At 37.8% G+C, this 14,042-nt stretch overlaps 1 pseudogene across 1 annotated transcript; it reads right to left on the bottom strand.

Moving 5' to 3' along the window:
• Window positions 1-6,365: 6,365 nt before the first annotated feature.
• Window positions 6,366-8,751, bottom strand: LOC308612115 (F-box only protein 3-like; annotated as a pseudogene). The gene is made up of 3 exons: window positions 8,125-8,751; window positions 6,991-7,373; window positions 6,366-6,771 (listed from the first exon to the last, which is right to left on the bottom strand). The product of its transcript is annotated as an F-box only protein 3-like (transcript).
• Between the last annotated feature and the right edge of the window lie 5,291 nt (window positions 8,752-14,042).

Here is a 14,042-nt window from a genome sequence, read left to right on the forward strand (position 1 = left end):
TTACTGGGCGGTGGCTTCTTGGAAGTGACCAAGGACTGCATTTCCTAATTCTTCTTACATTTCAGTGGAGACATATGACTAGTTTTCACTATTGGAATCTGGCGCACATAACTTGTTGGCTGAAGTGGTTAAGAAGCAGGTGCTTTTTCCATCTTCTCTTTCCTCCCTCATCTCTGGCTGGATTTACAAAAACAGAAAAACAAAAACAAAAAAACATACAAAACAAAAAACCCTGTATGATTCTGAGGATGGTGTTGGTAGAGGCACAAGACAGGACTTGGTCCTTGAGTCACCACTTCCAGGAAAGCTACCAGTTGACTAGAAACACTCTCATTGATTAATACAGGAGTGAGACATAATATTATATTGTTCAAAGCTACTAAAAGTTTGGTATTTATTTGTTTAAGCAACTTGTATTACCCAAGTTATCACAATAAGGGTTCTCTTATGCAACATACCACGATTCCTGGGATTGGGTCTTCATCGTATCATGGAGGGCCAATGATTTTATTTGACAAATCTAATTGTTAGACATAGCTCCCTTTTATTAAGATAAAATCTGATTAAATTCTTTCTTTTTAGCCATTATTTCTGTAGCAAGGCCAGGTAAGAAAATGTGCATGTGTTTGTGGTAAGAAGGGGCTTCCTTATTACATCATCGTAGAGGGAAGAGGCAAGTTTCAGAGGCCAAGTCTAGTTGGTAAGCATGTTAACTGGAAAGGGATTTAAGAAAAAAAATCCAGCTGAAGACAGTGTGGTCAGAGGCAGAGATGGTCTTGAGAAGGGCTATCTAGAAGCTCAAAGTGAGCCTATGAGCATATGAAGGTCAAGAAGACCCTCTCGTGATAAACACCATGAGGACTGAGAGTTCAGCATCTAAATCCAATGATAGGCATGAGGGGCTAGATGTATCTTTCCATGGATGGTGGTGGGAAGCTTGTTCCTTAAAGGAATAAGAGTAGATGAGACAGGAGCAAGAGAAAATAATTTACCCTTCTCTTTATGTCCTTCATGAGTTTTATCTTTTCCAACCTAAGCAAACTCTTCTTTCTCATGTTTTTATTATAGACTTTATAAAATTATTTTTACTTTCTTCTGGATTCATTTCAAGTATGTGTAGAATTAAATACAGTACTTCACACGTAGCCAGTTTATTACAGAGGTCAGTGAGAAGATTATTCTAATATCTGAATGTTATATGTATGGTAGAGTGTTAGGAGGCTGGACTTTGAAATGAAATAGGTTGGGTTTGACTTCCCAGTTTGACTTACAAACTTGATGCTTTTGGGTAAAATACTTCTTTGAGCCTCAATTTTTGCATTTATAAAAGAAAAAATAATACTGTATCATATGACTACTGTCATGTTAACAAACCACTCAAGACTTAATGTCTAAAACAATAACCACATATTATTTCTCAAGAGACTATGGGAGGGTTGGTTGAACTCGGCTGGACTCTCTTATATATCTGGACTCAGTAGGTTGACTGATCTAGAATGACTTCAGCTGTGATGACTTAAATGGTCTCATATTTTCTAGCAAGCTGGTCTACACTTGCTCATATGGTGACTAGCAGGGTTCCAAGATGAGGAGAATGGCAGCACACAAGGCCTTGTGAGACCTGGTTCAGAGCTGGCATGATGTTACTTTGGTTGCATTCTTCTGGCCAAAGAAAATCCAGCAAAAATTCAGGGGGTGAAGATTCCATCGCTTGATGGGGCAGAGAGGGGATGGGAAAGGAAGGAAGAGGTACAAAGTCACGTTGCGATGGATGTGGATAGAGGGAAGCCACTGAAGCCAGTAATGCAACCAATCTACCATAAATACCTTCCTCCAAGAGATTTAATCAAGGGTAAACAAAATATACGTATAAACTACCTAGCACCCAGTAGACAATCAATAAATTCTAGTTCTTCCCCTTTTATTCCTCTCCTTTACTTCTTTTCTGTTAATGAAGTCTGAAAGTTTATTAGTTTTCTTAGCTGCTACTTATTATTCTTGGACTTGAAATAAATCCCAAACTAATTTTTTTTGGTATGAATCTGTCTCTCACCTTCTATATTTATATAACATGTTATATTTTCTGGTCCTCAATTTAAGGTTTAAAACTTATCTTTAAGTAAATTAAAATTTATTATGTGCATAGTAATGGCCCATATATTGTGCAAAGTGTTGTACATAATAGTGTGGTGATTAGGGGCACCGACTCAGGAAACACACTTCCTGGTCTTGAATCCTGGCTGTGCCACTCAGTAGCTCTCTGACCTTGGGCAAGTTAACTAACCTATTTGTTGTAGAGTGGGAATAATAATAGTATATTTTATCATATGATTGTTGTGAGAATAAAATGATTTAATATTTTTGAAGCTCTTAGAATGGTGCTTGGCACATAGGAAACTCTATATGAGTAATTGTTAAATAAATGAGTGAATAAACCAATCTCTTCTTTCACCTTCAGTTTATCACAGTTTAACACTGTGAGATCACAGTTTAGTGTGATCTCAACTCTACAGCTCAAGACATTGTTGAGTGATTTTAGCACTTCCCTCCTGAACACATAGGAAACTTATATAAATAGTTATTAAATAAATGAATAAAAAATCCCTAACTTCAAGATATTGCAGCAATACACTGTGTTGAAGGGATAAAACCACAAGATATTGCTGATTGATTCAAGGCTCTTCTCCCCAAGCCCTGTGTGCCTTTGGAATTCCTCTCAACACAGTATTCCAACAGCTTTTACAAATTATTCCAAGCAGATACCCAAGAAGCAAACTGTTTTTCCTACCTTGTCTTCTGGGTTGCTCTGACCCTGCATTCTAACTTGTCAAGATACTTTTGAGTCTTGATTCCTTTGTTTTTTTCTATTATCTCCCAGTCTGATTCATCCACAAATTTGAAAATTGTGTTATCTTATTTTTTGGTAAAAATATTTAAAGATTACCATTAAACAAACTCTGTTGCACCCAGTGAGGAACCACTTTCCATGTTGGCACAATTGTGTCTTAACTATCTTGAGTGTTTGGATTATCCAGCAAATTTATAATCCATACAGGTTAACTTTCATCATTTTATCTACGTGGATATTATGAGAAACTCCAACTGTTTGCAGAAATCTGTTTACATCGTGTCCATTGCACTTTTTAGCTCACCAACCTAACAGTTCTATCAATAAAAACAGTGAAGTTGGTTTGAAATCACCTAATTAATAGTAAAATTTTCTATTAATTATTATTAATCACAGTCCAATTTTTCACAAAAACACGTTTAAGGTTTTTCTCTACATGTTTGTCAGGGAGTGGTCTATATTTTACAGACTCTAACCTTTTTCTTCTAGTTATTCTTTTTTAATTGATTATAATATTTGGACAGTATATTTTTCCTTTAAAATAGCTTCAAAATTACTATAGTTATACATATGCATTGTAATAAGTACAGATAATATTAAGAGGGAAAACAAAACTTTAAAAGATCACTATATGTAATGGAATATTATTATATATAATACTTATAATAATATATAATATTATATCTATATATAGTTGAATATTATTCAGCCATTAAAAGAAGGAAATCCTGCCATTTGTGACAACATGGATGAACCTTTAGGGTATTATGCTAAGTGAAGTAAGTTAGAGAAAGAAAAATACTGTATGATCTCACTTATATGTGGAATCTAATAAAACCAAACTTATAAAAACAGAAGATTGGTGGTTGCCAGGGACTGGGGGGTGGGGGATATAGGGAGATGTTTGTCAAAAGGTACAAACTTTTAGTTATAAGATGAATAAGTCCTGAGGATGTAATGTACAGCATGGTGACTATAGTTAATAATACTGTGTTGTGTACTTGAAAGTTGTTGAGAGAGTAGAGCTTAAATGTTCTCAAAACACACACACACACACACACACATAACTATGTGAGGTGATGGGTATGTTAACTAACCTTTTTGTGATAATCATTTTACAATGTATATTTGTATAAGATCATCACCTTGTATACCTTAAACTTACATGATGTTCTATGTCAAATATATTTCAATAAAGCTGGGGAAAAAAATCACCCAAATTTCTACTATCCCGAGTAAACTGCTATTAATATAATGGTGTTTCCTCTTCCCTTCCCTTCCCTTCCTCCTTTTATGGAAAAATGCTATCCATACTGTTTCTTAGCTTTTTTCCACTTAACAATCAATTATTAACGTATTCCTATATTATTAAATATTCTTCCACAGCATCATTTTTGATGGTTGCATACAGCTTGGTTGTATGAATGTAACATAATTTAATTAGCAATCCTCTATTTTGGGGCACTTGTTTTCAATTTCTTAGATCATAAATATTGTCATTTTGAACATTTTTATGGATAAAATTTTGTGTACAATCATGATTATTTTATTAGAATATATTACAAAAAGTAGATTTGTTGAGTCAAAAGATTCATCATTTTTAGCTTTTCAATAAATTTGTCAAACTCCCCTCTCCCTCCCAAAATATTGTTGCTGTTTGTATCATACTGTTGTCTGTTCTGGGCATTAACATTAACATTTTTTTTAGTGATTTTGATAGGTACAAAGTTATCTCATTGCTTTAATTTGCACTTATTTGAGTAATAGTGAGGTTTAACTTTTAAAAAATAAATATTGGCCCTTTAAATGTTCTCTTTCGTGAATTTCCTACTTATTTCCTTTGTCTGCTTTTCCATTACTGTAATCAGTTTTTCCTATTTATTTGTACGTGTGCTTTATATTTTAGTGTCAGTGACTCCTTGTCTGTCATGTATGTTACCAAGCTTTTGTTCAGTTTGCCATTTGTCTTTAATTTTGATTTTGTTGATATACGTACAATTTAAAATTGTATGTAGCCAAATCTAGCTACAACTTGAAAAAATTGTCTTTGGTATTGTCTTCCAGTAATATTGTATTGATATAATTAAATATTTAAACCTTCCAGAACTGATTTTTTATGTATTACTGAAGCCAAGACCTCACTGGATTGGTTTCTTATTCCCATCCTTCCACATTCATGTCAGTGAGAGCAGTCACACTCAGGCCCAGGAGGCTGAGTTGGAAATACCATTGTTCTAACTAGTGTGGCATCCACAGCATACATATCAGTGAAGCCAGAGGAACATTCTGATAGAATTTGTGTTTGCGCTGATCTCATCTTATTTTCTTCTGCATTTTCATCATCATTGGTTTTTTTTTTCAGTTGAGATAACCACTTCCTTCCCTTTTTTCTGAAGTTCACTTTAGTGAGCTCAATGGGTGCTACAAACTGGCTAAATCTAATTTAAAAAATCTAGCTGGGCCCACAGGCATTCCTTTCTATTATAAAGGCCTTAATATTTTTATTATTTTAGCTCAACAGCATTTTTTTTTCCGTATTAGTATTAGTTTATGGGAAATAGGCAATTACACAAAGTACAGGATGGGAACCAAAATTTGTTTTCAAAATGTGAGTTTTGAGTCTTGGAGGATTTCATTCAAAACTCTCAATTATATAATTACAAAAAAATTCATGTTTCAGGAAAACATACTTAATTTTAACATTATCACAAAGTTAGACAGTCAAGTATTTCAAGGGGAAACAAAACAGAAGCAGTGTTTACAAATTTAGACTACATGAGACATTGTGGAGACTCTTTTGTTAGTCAACAACACAATACATAATTTTACACTACACTTCAAAAATGATGCATCTGTGAACAATATGATAAAGGTCATAGTGTTGAAGACTTTAAATTCAATATTGGTAGAGTTGAAGACTAAATTCAAGGTCAAAGTCATACTAACAAGGTTGTTGTGATGAAAACTCTAAATTCAAGGACAGATTGTCTAAGAAAGGACAAACAACTAGCATTCAAGCTATTTAGTCAATTAGTTCCCTATGAGTACAAAATATATAGGAATCACTAAATGGATTAGCCTAATTACAAATTCTGTTCATTTCTAAATAACTTATAAGTCTTTTCACAGAATCATTGTCACATATTTTCTCTCTATCCTTGTGTAGGTATTTCTGCCTCATTTTAAATCCTTATTCAAAACAATTCTCTCCCAATTCCATATTTTTATAAGTATAAAATATTTTTAAACAAAGAAATGTCTGTTCTAGACATTTCTAGAGAACTATTTTCCCACTAGAGAAAAAAAAGATTCCCATTTCCTCCTCTACCTCAAAAACACAAAGCAAACCCAAACAATCCAATTCCTAAAGTAGCATCTCATAGAACCCAGGGCCTGGCACAATATTTCATGCTACTTTTCCTCCTATAAGCTGAGAACAATTTGATTATTTACATTATTGAGAAATTTGTTTAACAGGCTGCATTCATCCCAGGGCTTCCATCAGCATAGGCTTGCTTTAAAAAAGGCTAGAGCAGTGGCATCTTTGAATAAGAACATCAAAGAATCTCCTCCATCTCTCCTCCTAGTATTCTTCATCAGATTCATCCATATCTGCCAAATGGTCATAATCGTCTATTTCCTCCTCCTCCTCTTCTTTCTCTTGCATCTCTTCATGTTCATTAGGACCCATTTCCAATCGAGCTATAGACACCCTGAGTGTCGGACATGCCATATGGAACCAGGGAATGGTGACATTAAATATCTTGTCTTTAAAGTAAAAAAAAAAAAAGGAAGATATAATATCCTTCCATAGAGCGTGATGTTATATATGAATATACAACTTGTGTATTCATATACCCAGCCTGGACTGATGATTGGAAATTTACCAACAACTCCAGGTCCTTGAACTTCTTCCTCATCACCTTTATTTTTAAATTTTTTTTAAAAGATTTTTTTGATGTGGGCCATTTTTTAAGTCTTTATTGAATTTGTTACACCACTGCTTCTGTTTTATGTTTTTGGTTTTTTGGCTGCAAGCCATGTGGGATCTTAGCTCCCTGACCAGGGTTCGAACCTGCACCCCCTGCACTGGAAGGCGAAGTCTTAACCACTGGACTGCCAGGAAAGTCCCTTCACATCACCTTTAGCATTTGTTATTCTCCAGTAGTGACTGTCTAACTGACAAGCCTTCTCAGGAAGTGCGTCTTTTGACATTTCGGTCCTGATTCGGTGTGTGAAGAAATAGTGGGTTGGGTGTACAGAGCTGAGTTCCTGCAGAAACGATGTGGAAACTGAAACTGTAATATCCCCAGTCATTGCTACACACTCTGGATCATAAACATATCTGAAAATTTGGTCTCTGATGATAGGGAAGCCACCTGATACAACATTATTGACATAAGAAGTAAACCAGTCAGTAAAAGTAGCACCTATGATAAACATGTTAGTAGCAGCTGGACTCCGAGCCATTTGGTCAGACATTTGGTAGTGAGGTAGGAGATAGATGGGCCCCTGGGCTGGACAGCTGGTATTTGTCAAGTGGAGTAAAACTGAAGCTTTGTTCTCACGCAGACGCTCCAAGGACAAAGCTAGTGGCAGAAGCTGAGCTCTGCTGAAGTAAAGAGATAAGATGACCACTCCTGAGGTCAAGGAAAACTTCCCTGTCTGCACATGCTCAGTAAGCCTCCTTGGGGGTCAAAAAGGGAGGGTATGCCACCCCATAGTAAGTGTGGACATACCCCCCACAGGCCTCTGGGGTGGGATCCACCTTAGCAAAAAGTTGTGCAGGCATGTTGGTGAGGGTCCTAGGGCAGGTCAGGTGTGAAGAAAGAAACAAGAAAATTGGCCAAAGGTAAACAAAAACCCGGAAGGACTGTCCTATATAAGTGATTTAAATCACTTCTTTATTGTGCTACTCATTTAGGACGCCCATACTCTTTCTCTCAGGGTGTGTATTTCTGCCTTGCTTCTGACTTAAATAAACAAACTGCTTCTCTGTGTGCTCACCCACGTGTTATGTTGTATCTCTAATGATAAACTTTGTACCTGTTTTTACAATTTTTGCCTCCTTCAAATATTCTTGCTTTCAAACAGGGGAAAGAGCCAGGGCCACTTTGCTGCTAGCCTCTAGTGCCTGGTGGTCTAGTGGCTAGGATTCCTGGTTTTCAACTCAGGCTATGCATGTTCAATTCCTGGGCAGAGAACTAAGATCTCTCTTCAGGACCACTCATTGCTGTCTCTCCAAGATCAGTAGAAGACATCATTTTTGTTTCAGCCCTTCCACTGCTATGTACCGACTCAAACCAGTATGTATGCAAAAAGTTAAAGGGAGAAAATATTTCAGTCTCTGTCTCTTCTGGAAGCCTCCAGCAGCTGTATAGATGTCTAACAAATCCTCAGAGAGATAGTGATTAGACAGCACCATGCTTCCCAGCAACCCAGGAACCACTAACTTCTGCCCATTGTGCATATGATAGTAACATCGATAATCATCTGGAAGTGTGAAGCCCATCTGAGCTTCTGCAGCATCTAGGTCTTCCTCTTGAGCACTCTCTTTCAGAGAGAAAACCATCTGGACATCTGGGTTACAAATATTTCTTGAGATCGTCCAAGGCCTTTGTAATAGCAGCATAATGGTCAATATATCTTCCTATATCAGAAATGTATCAGTGAAGAGGGATTTCCAACACTGGTTCTTCTGTGTTTTCTCTTCCTCAGGTATCAGCCAGTATTTTTTGCAATGTCTTCTTCACGGCGGATCATGACTTGATAGCTAAGTCTTTAACTGACATAGTAACAATTGATTAGGTCTCGGTAGTCCAAGAAGGATAAGATGAGGAGCAGGGGATTGGTGGGCAGTGATTCCAGGGTCAGGGGCGCTGACTGGTCTCCATGGCCGCCATCTTGCCTGGCTCCTTGCAGGCCTGGCTCCATGCCCCGCCCCTCCCAGACCCCGCGGCCACCACCCGCCTCCATGGCATTTGTAAGCTGTGCATTCTATCCATGATGTGTATCAGGTGGAGGTAGCTCGTCATTAGCTCCAAAGCCCTAGAAATCTTTTTGTCCCTAAAGAGGCAACATATAAGTGAATACTGTTGTGAATACCCAAGTGAATCAGTAAGCAATTGTGATATGATGGAATCTGCCACTGATTCCTGATATAAAATTGTGCAAGGGAAAGGAACTAACATTTATTGGGAACCAGATACTGTAAGTACATTTACATAATTAAGTCCAAACTACAGTTTTGCTGAGGTTACATATTAGCAATCTGATTTTCAGAAGAAAAAATTGAAGCTAAGGGATTAATCATCAATTTGCCTAGAGTCACGTAGCTGGTACAAGGTGGAGCTGACATTGAAATAGAGCTCTTAAAACATTTAGGCCACTGAGGATCATGCCTGCCTTTATCATAGTTCAGTAATCAACTGAACTCTTGGCTCAAGAATATACCTTAAATGCCAAGATCAAGTAGCAAATGGATGTGGTATTGGATAATCTACGTCTATTTCCTCTGAGGTACCCAAAGTTAGAACACAGTTATTTTGTGGTCCCTTCCTCTGTACCTAGTTCAGTGATGGTCAGTAAGTCTCAGGAATCTGACTGCTCCAGTACTTCTTTCTTATGTAGTCTCAGAATTTCTGATAAAAAGGAGTTAATACTTACTAGCCACAGATTTATAGTTCTAGAACCACTGACTTAGATCATCTAATAATCTTACTTTTAATTTTTAACACACATACTACTATAATGGGAAAAAAAAATTGACCTTACCAAAATTCATTGCAAGACATACTTCTTAGACAAGACAGTAATGAGGCAATGTCTGGTTCCTGTTAAAAGTGAAAAATAAATGATTCATAACCCAAACAAAAGTATAGACTTTATCATAAACATCATTACCCAATGCATTGTCAGTAGAACATGCTATGAAAAATATGAAATTAGACCTTTCTTTATACCTTAATTTAATTTAGTCATCACTTGAATCCTTCCTGACAGTTTAGAATCCAACCTATTTTAAAGTGGCTAGAGAAGGAGAGATACATACTCACACCTGGAAAGAGTTGCCATATTTATCCAAAGTTCACACCAGGAAGGGATCAGTGTGTTGTTTGTTTTGTTCATAGTTATATAGTTTTGTCTCCATAGACGTTTGAATTTCACGCTCAGAATTAAAAGTAGTAAAGTGCCAACAAACATCAGTGTTTCTGAGAAAGCTATGTAAGATTTCAAATCTAAATGTTGCAAGCATTATTCCTTTCTTCCTTGTTTGCCTTAATCTGTTTTCCCTTCCCGTGGAAACTAGCTTTTGTTTTGAAATCTGACATAGTAATAGATTGTTGCAAAGGAAAACAGGAGAAAACAAATATTGTTTTAAAATATTGCTTATATGCCTGAGTATAATGTGTTTATTATTTTTAAGCCAAGCATTTGTTTTACTTGTTTGGAAAAATAAACTCTGTGCCACAGTGCATTGCCTGCTAGTATCTTATAGAGCCATGTATGGCTGGTCAGTTATTTTGGGGGGTGATGGGTGGAGGATAAGAATCTCATGCAAAAGACATATATAGGGTAGCATAAAATGAAATTTACTTTTCAGTAAGAGTCTGAGGGGCAGCCTGACGTAATGGAAAAAATCCTGGATTCAGAGCCAGGAGATCTGTGTAAATGAGAGGTGGTTGTGTTGGATTTCACTTTGAAATATTCTGTGACAGGAAATGGTCTTGGGAGAGGAAGGAAGAGGGACTTCTGGAGCTTCAGAGTGGGACCATGAACATTAAACAGAAAGGATAGCTCTGGACAAGGCTGTGTGATGTCCTGTCCTGTGGAAAGACTATTACTTGGGGAGAACTGGGCATGTGAATGAACCTGAGGATGTGACCTTGGAACCCTGTCTGGTTTTGGTGGGGAGTATGCTTGGTTAAGTGCAACCTAATTTCTTCCTGGAATCATCCTTGCTTGTCTCTTTAAAGACTGTGAGGCCAGTCGGGGATCTATACTCTGCTGGTGGAAGTAACTGGAACCAGAGATTCAGGTGACATCACCTGGGAAATAAATGTAGGTTGAGAAAAGGAGAAAATCCAAGGTCACCCCAAAGTTCAGAGCTTGAGTAGAAACAGAGGAGCTCAAGAGTGAAAAAAAAAAAGTCGGTGAGGTAAGAAGAAAATTAGGAGAGTGGGTGACACTAAGGCCAAGAGAGGAAAGTGTTTCAGGAAGTAGGAGTTGGTCAATAAAGCTACATGTTGCTAAAAGTCTCAGTAAGATGGAGGCTCAGGTGTGTGCATTAGGTTTGGCAGCAGCAGGTTATTGGTGACCTGACTAGAAAATGGAAGAATCAGAAGCTTGACTGGAGTGATCAAGATGAGATTGGGAGGTAAGAAAGTGGAGACAGGAGGTATAACTACTCTTTTGAGGTTTTTGCTATATAGAGAAGGAAAGAAATGTGGTGAAAATTAGAGGGTACTTTGGGTCAAGGGAGGGTGATTTTTAAGACCAGATAAACTAGATCAGATGAGACGGATTCAGAAGAGTGGAAAAAATGGATGATGCTGGAGAGAGAAGGCAAAACTGCAAGGTAATGAGAGGATGTGGATCAGGAGATCCCAGTGGAGCAGGTGGGCTTTTTTTTTTTTTTAGAAGAATAGACACAACTAAGTAATGTCAGGAAGGAAGGTAGAAATAATAGGTACAGAAGAAAGTAGATAAACAGAAAGACAAGGGAACACCATTTAAATTGCTTCTTATTTCTCAGGAAAATATGAGGTAGGGTCAAGGGCTAAGGTGATGTTTGAAGAGAGAGGAGGAAGTATGTAATAGTTGTCTACGAGAGTTGGAAAGCAATGTACTGGGGAAGTGTAAGTAGAGTACGTCTCGGGAAGTATCAGGTAACCATTTGTGACTCTGAGTCATGAATTTATTATGGAACTAATTAGGGGTATTAAATAGTTTTCTTTTTTGTGTGTGTGTGTTAGTTTCTGCTTTATAACAAAGTGAATCAGCTATACATATACATATATCCCCATATCTCCTCCCTCTTGCGTCTCCCTCCCTCCCACCCTCCCTATCCCACTCCTCTAGGTGGTCACAAAGCACCGAACTGATCTCCCTGTGCTATGCAGCTGCTTCCCACTAGCTATTGATTTTACATTTAGTAGTGTATATATGTCCGTGCCACTCTCTCACTTTGTCCCAGCTTACCCTTCCCCCTCCCCCTGTCCTCAAGTCCATTCTCTAGTAGATCTGCATCTTTATTCCTGTCCTGCCCCTAGGTTCTTCATAACCTTTTTTTTTTTTTAGATTCCATATATATGTGTTAGCATACGGTATTTGTTTTCCTCTTTCTGACTTACTTCACTCTGTATGACAGACTCTAGGTCCACCCACCTCACTACAAATAACTCAATTTCATTTCTTTTTGCGGCTGAGTAATATTCCATTGTATATATGTGCCACATCTTCTTTATCCATTCATCTGTCGATGGACACTTAGGTTGCTTCCATGTCCTGGCTATTGTAAATAGAGCTGCAATGAACATTGTGGTACATGACTGTTTTTGAATTATGGTTTTCTCAGGGTATATGCCCAGTAGTGGGATTGCTGGGTGGTATGGTAGTTCTATTTTTAGTTTTTTCAGGAACCTCCATACTGTTCTCCATAGTGGCTGTATCAGTTTACATTTCCCACCAGCAGTGCAAGAGGGTTCCCTTTTCTCCACACCCTCTCCAATGGCATTTTTCACAGAACTAGAACAAAAAATTTCACAATTTGTATGGAAACACAAAAGACCCCAAATAGCCAAAGCAATCTTGAGAAAGAAAAACGGAGCTGGAGGAATCAGGCTCCCTGACTTCAGGCTATACTACAAAGCTACAGTAATCAAGACAGTCTGGTCCTGGCACAAAAACAGAAATATAGATCAATAGAACAGGATAGAAAGCTCAGAGGTAAACCCACGCACATATGGTCACCTTATTTTTGATAAAGGAGGCAAGAATATACAATGGAGAAAAGAGAGCCTCTTCAATAAATGGTGCTGGGAAAACTGGACAGCTACATGTAAAAGAATGAAATTAGAACACTCCCTAACACCATACACATAAATAGTTTTCTCTATCAAACTTCAGTTTCTAGAATGTGGCCAGAGTTGAGTTTAAGCAGATTTGATGTTCCAGGCAAGTAGGAAGGAGGGAGAGAGGGGGAGAGTGATTTTCTGCGCTTGGAAGATAATGAGGACATGAAGGGTGATGAGCTGAGAAAAAGTCATTGGTAAGTGGGGGGAGTGATCAGGACATTGATATATGTGCTCTATAAGGAAGTGGAAGTGAGTGAATTGTAGGCCTATGGTATGGGCTTCAAACGAGCTGGGTATTTTAAAGAAAAAAAAGGGCAAATGAAAGCTTTGAAAGTAGCACTAGGAGCTAGGAGGATACCAACCAGCATCTGAAGTTCATGGGCTATAAAGAAAAAAGCAAACTCTGCTTCTATCCTTAGGAAGAATAAGATTTCAATTAGAGAAAGAAGGTGAAAGAACCATTCAGAGAAAGGGAAGACAGACTGGGGGTTCCATATGGCCCAGTGAAGCAGAGGGTAGAGAAGAATGGAGAGGGTGGACATAGGACTATGGGATCCAGACTGGAGGGCAATGGGTGGATGAATGATAGGACATTAGAGTTCTGAGAGTGGTTGAACAGAAAGGGATATAAGGCATGAGAGGTTAGTCTTGATGGCCTCTTAATGGAAGACCCAGCAGTTCAGATCTGTCTCATAATATAACTATAAGGAACAGGGAACTGTGGACAAAAGATACTGTACAGGCTTCCTTGGGTTTCTGGACTCTATTGGGGTTATTACTACTAACTAGCTGCATGCCCTAGTTTTGCATGGGCAAGTTCTTGTCTGGCTCTCACTTTATTCATGTACAAAGTGAGTCACTTCCCAGGACTCATGTGCTGTTTTCATTTTCTGAAATGACCTTTACTTTGTTGCCAGGCTGTTGAAATCCTAACCATTCTTTAAGAATCCTCTCAGAAACCATCTCTACCATTAGGCTTTTCTCAGTTTCATCACCCATTTCAACCAGATGTGAGCTTTATGTTTTCAGAATCACCGTAACACTGTCTGAACCATCCTAATGGCAGATATCAGTCTTCCAAATAATACAGTTATTTGTGTTTATCTCTCATCCTTGTT

This window comes from Mesoplodon bidens (genome assembly GCF_964165515.1).
Source record: "Mesoplodon bidens genome assembly, chromosome: 2".
Taxonomy (NCBI): Eukaryota; Metazoa; Chordata; class Mammalia; order Artiodactyla; family Ziphiidae; genus Mesoplodon; species Mesoplodon bidens.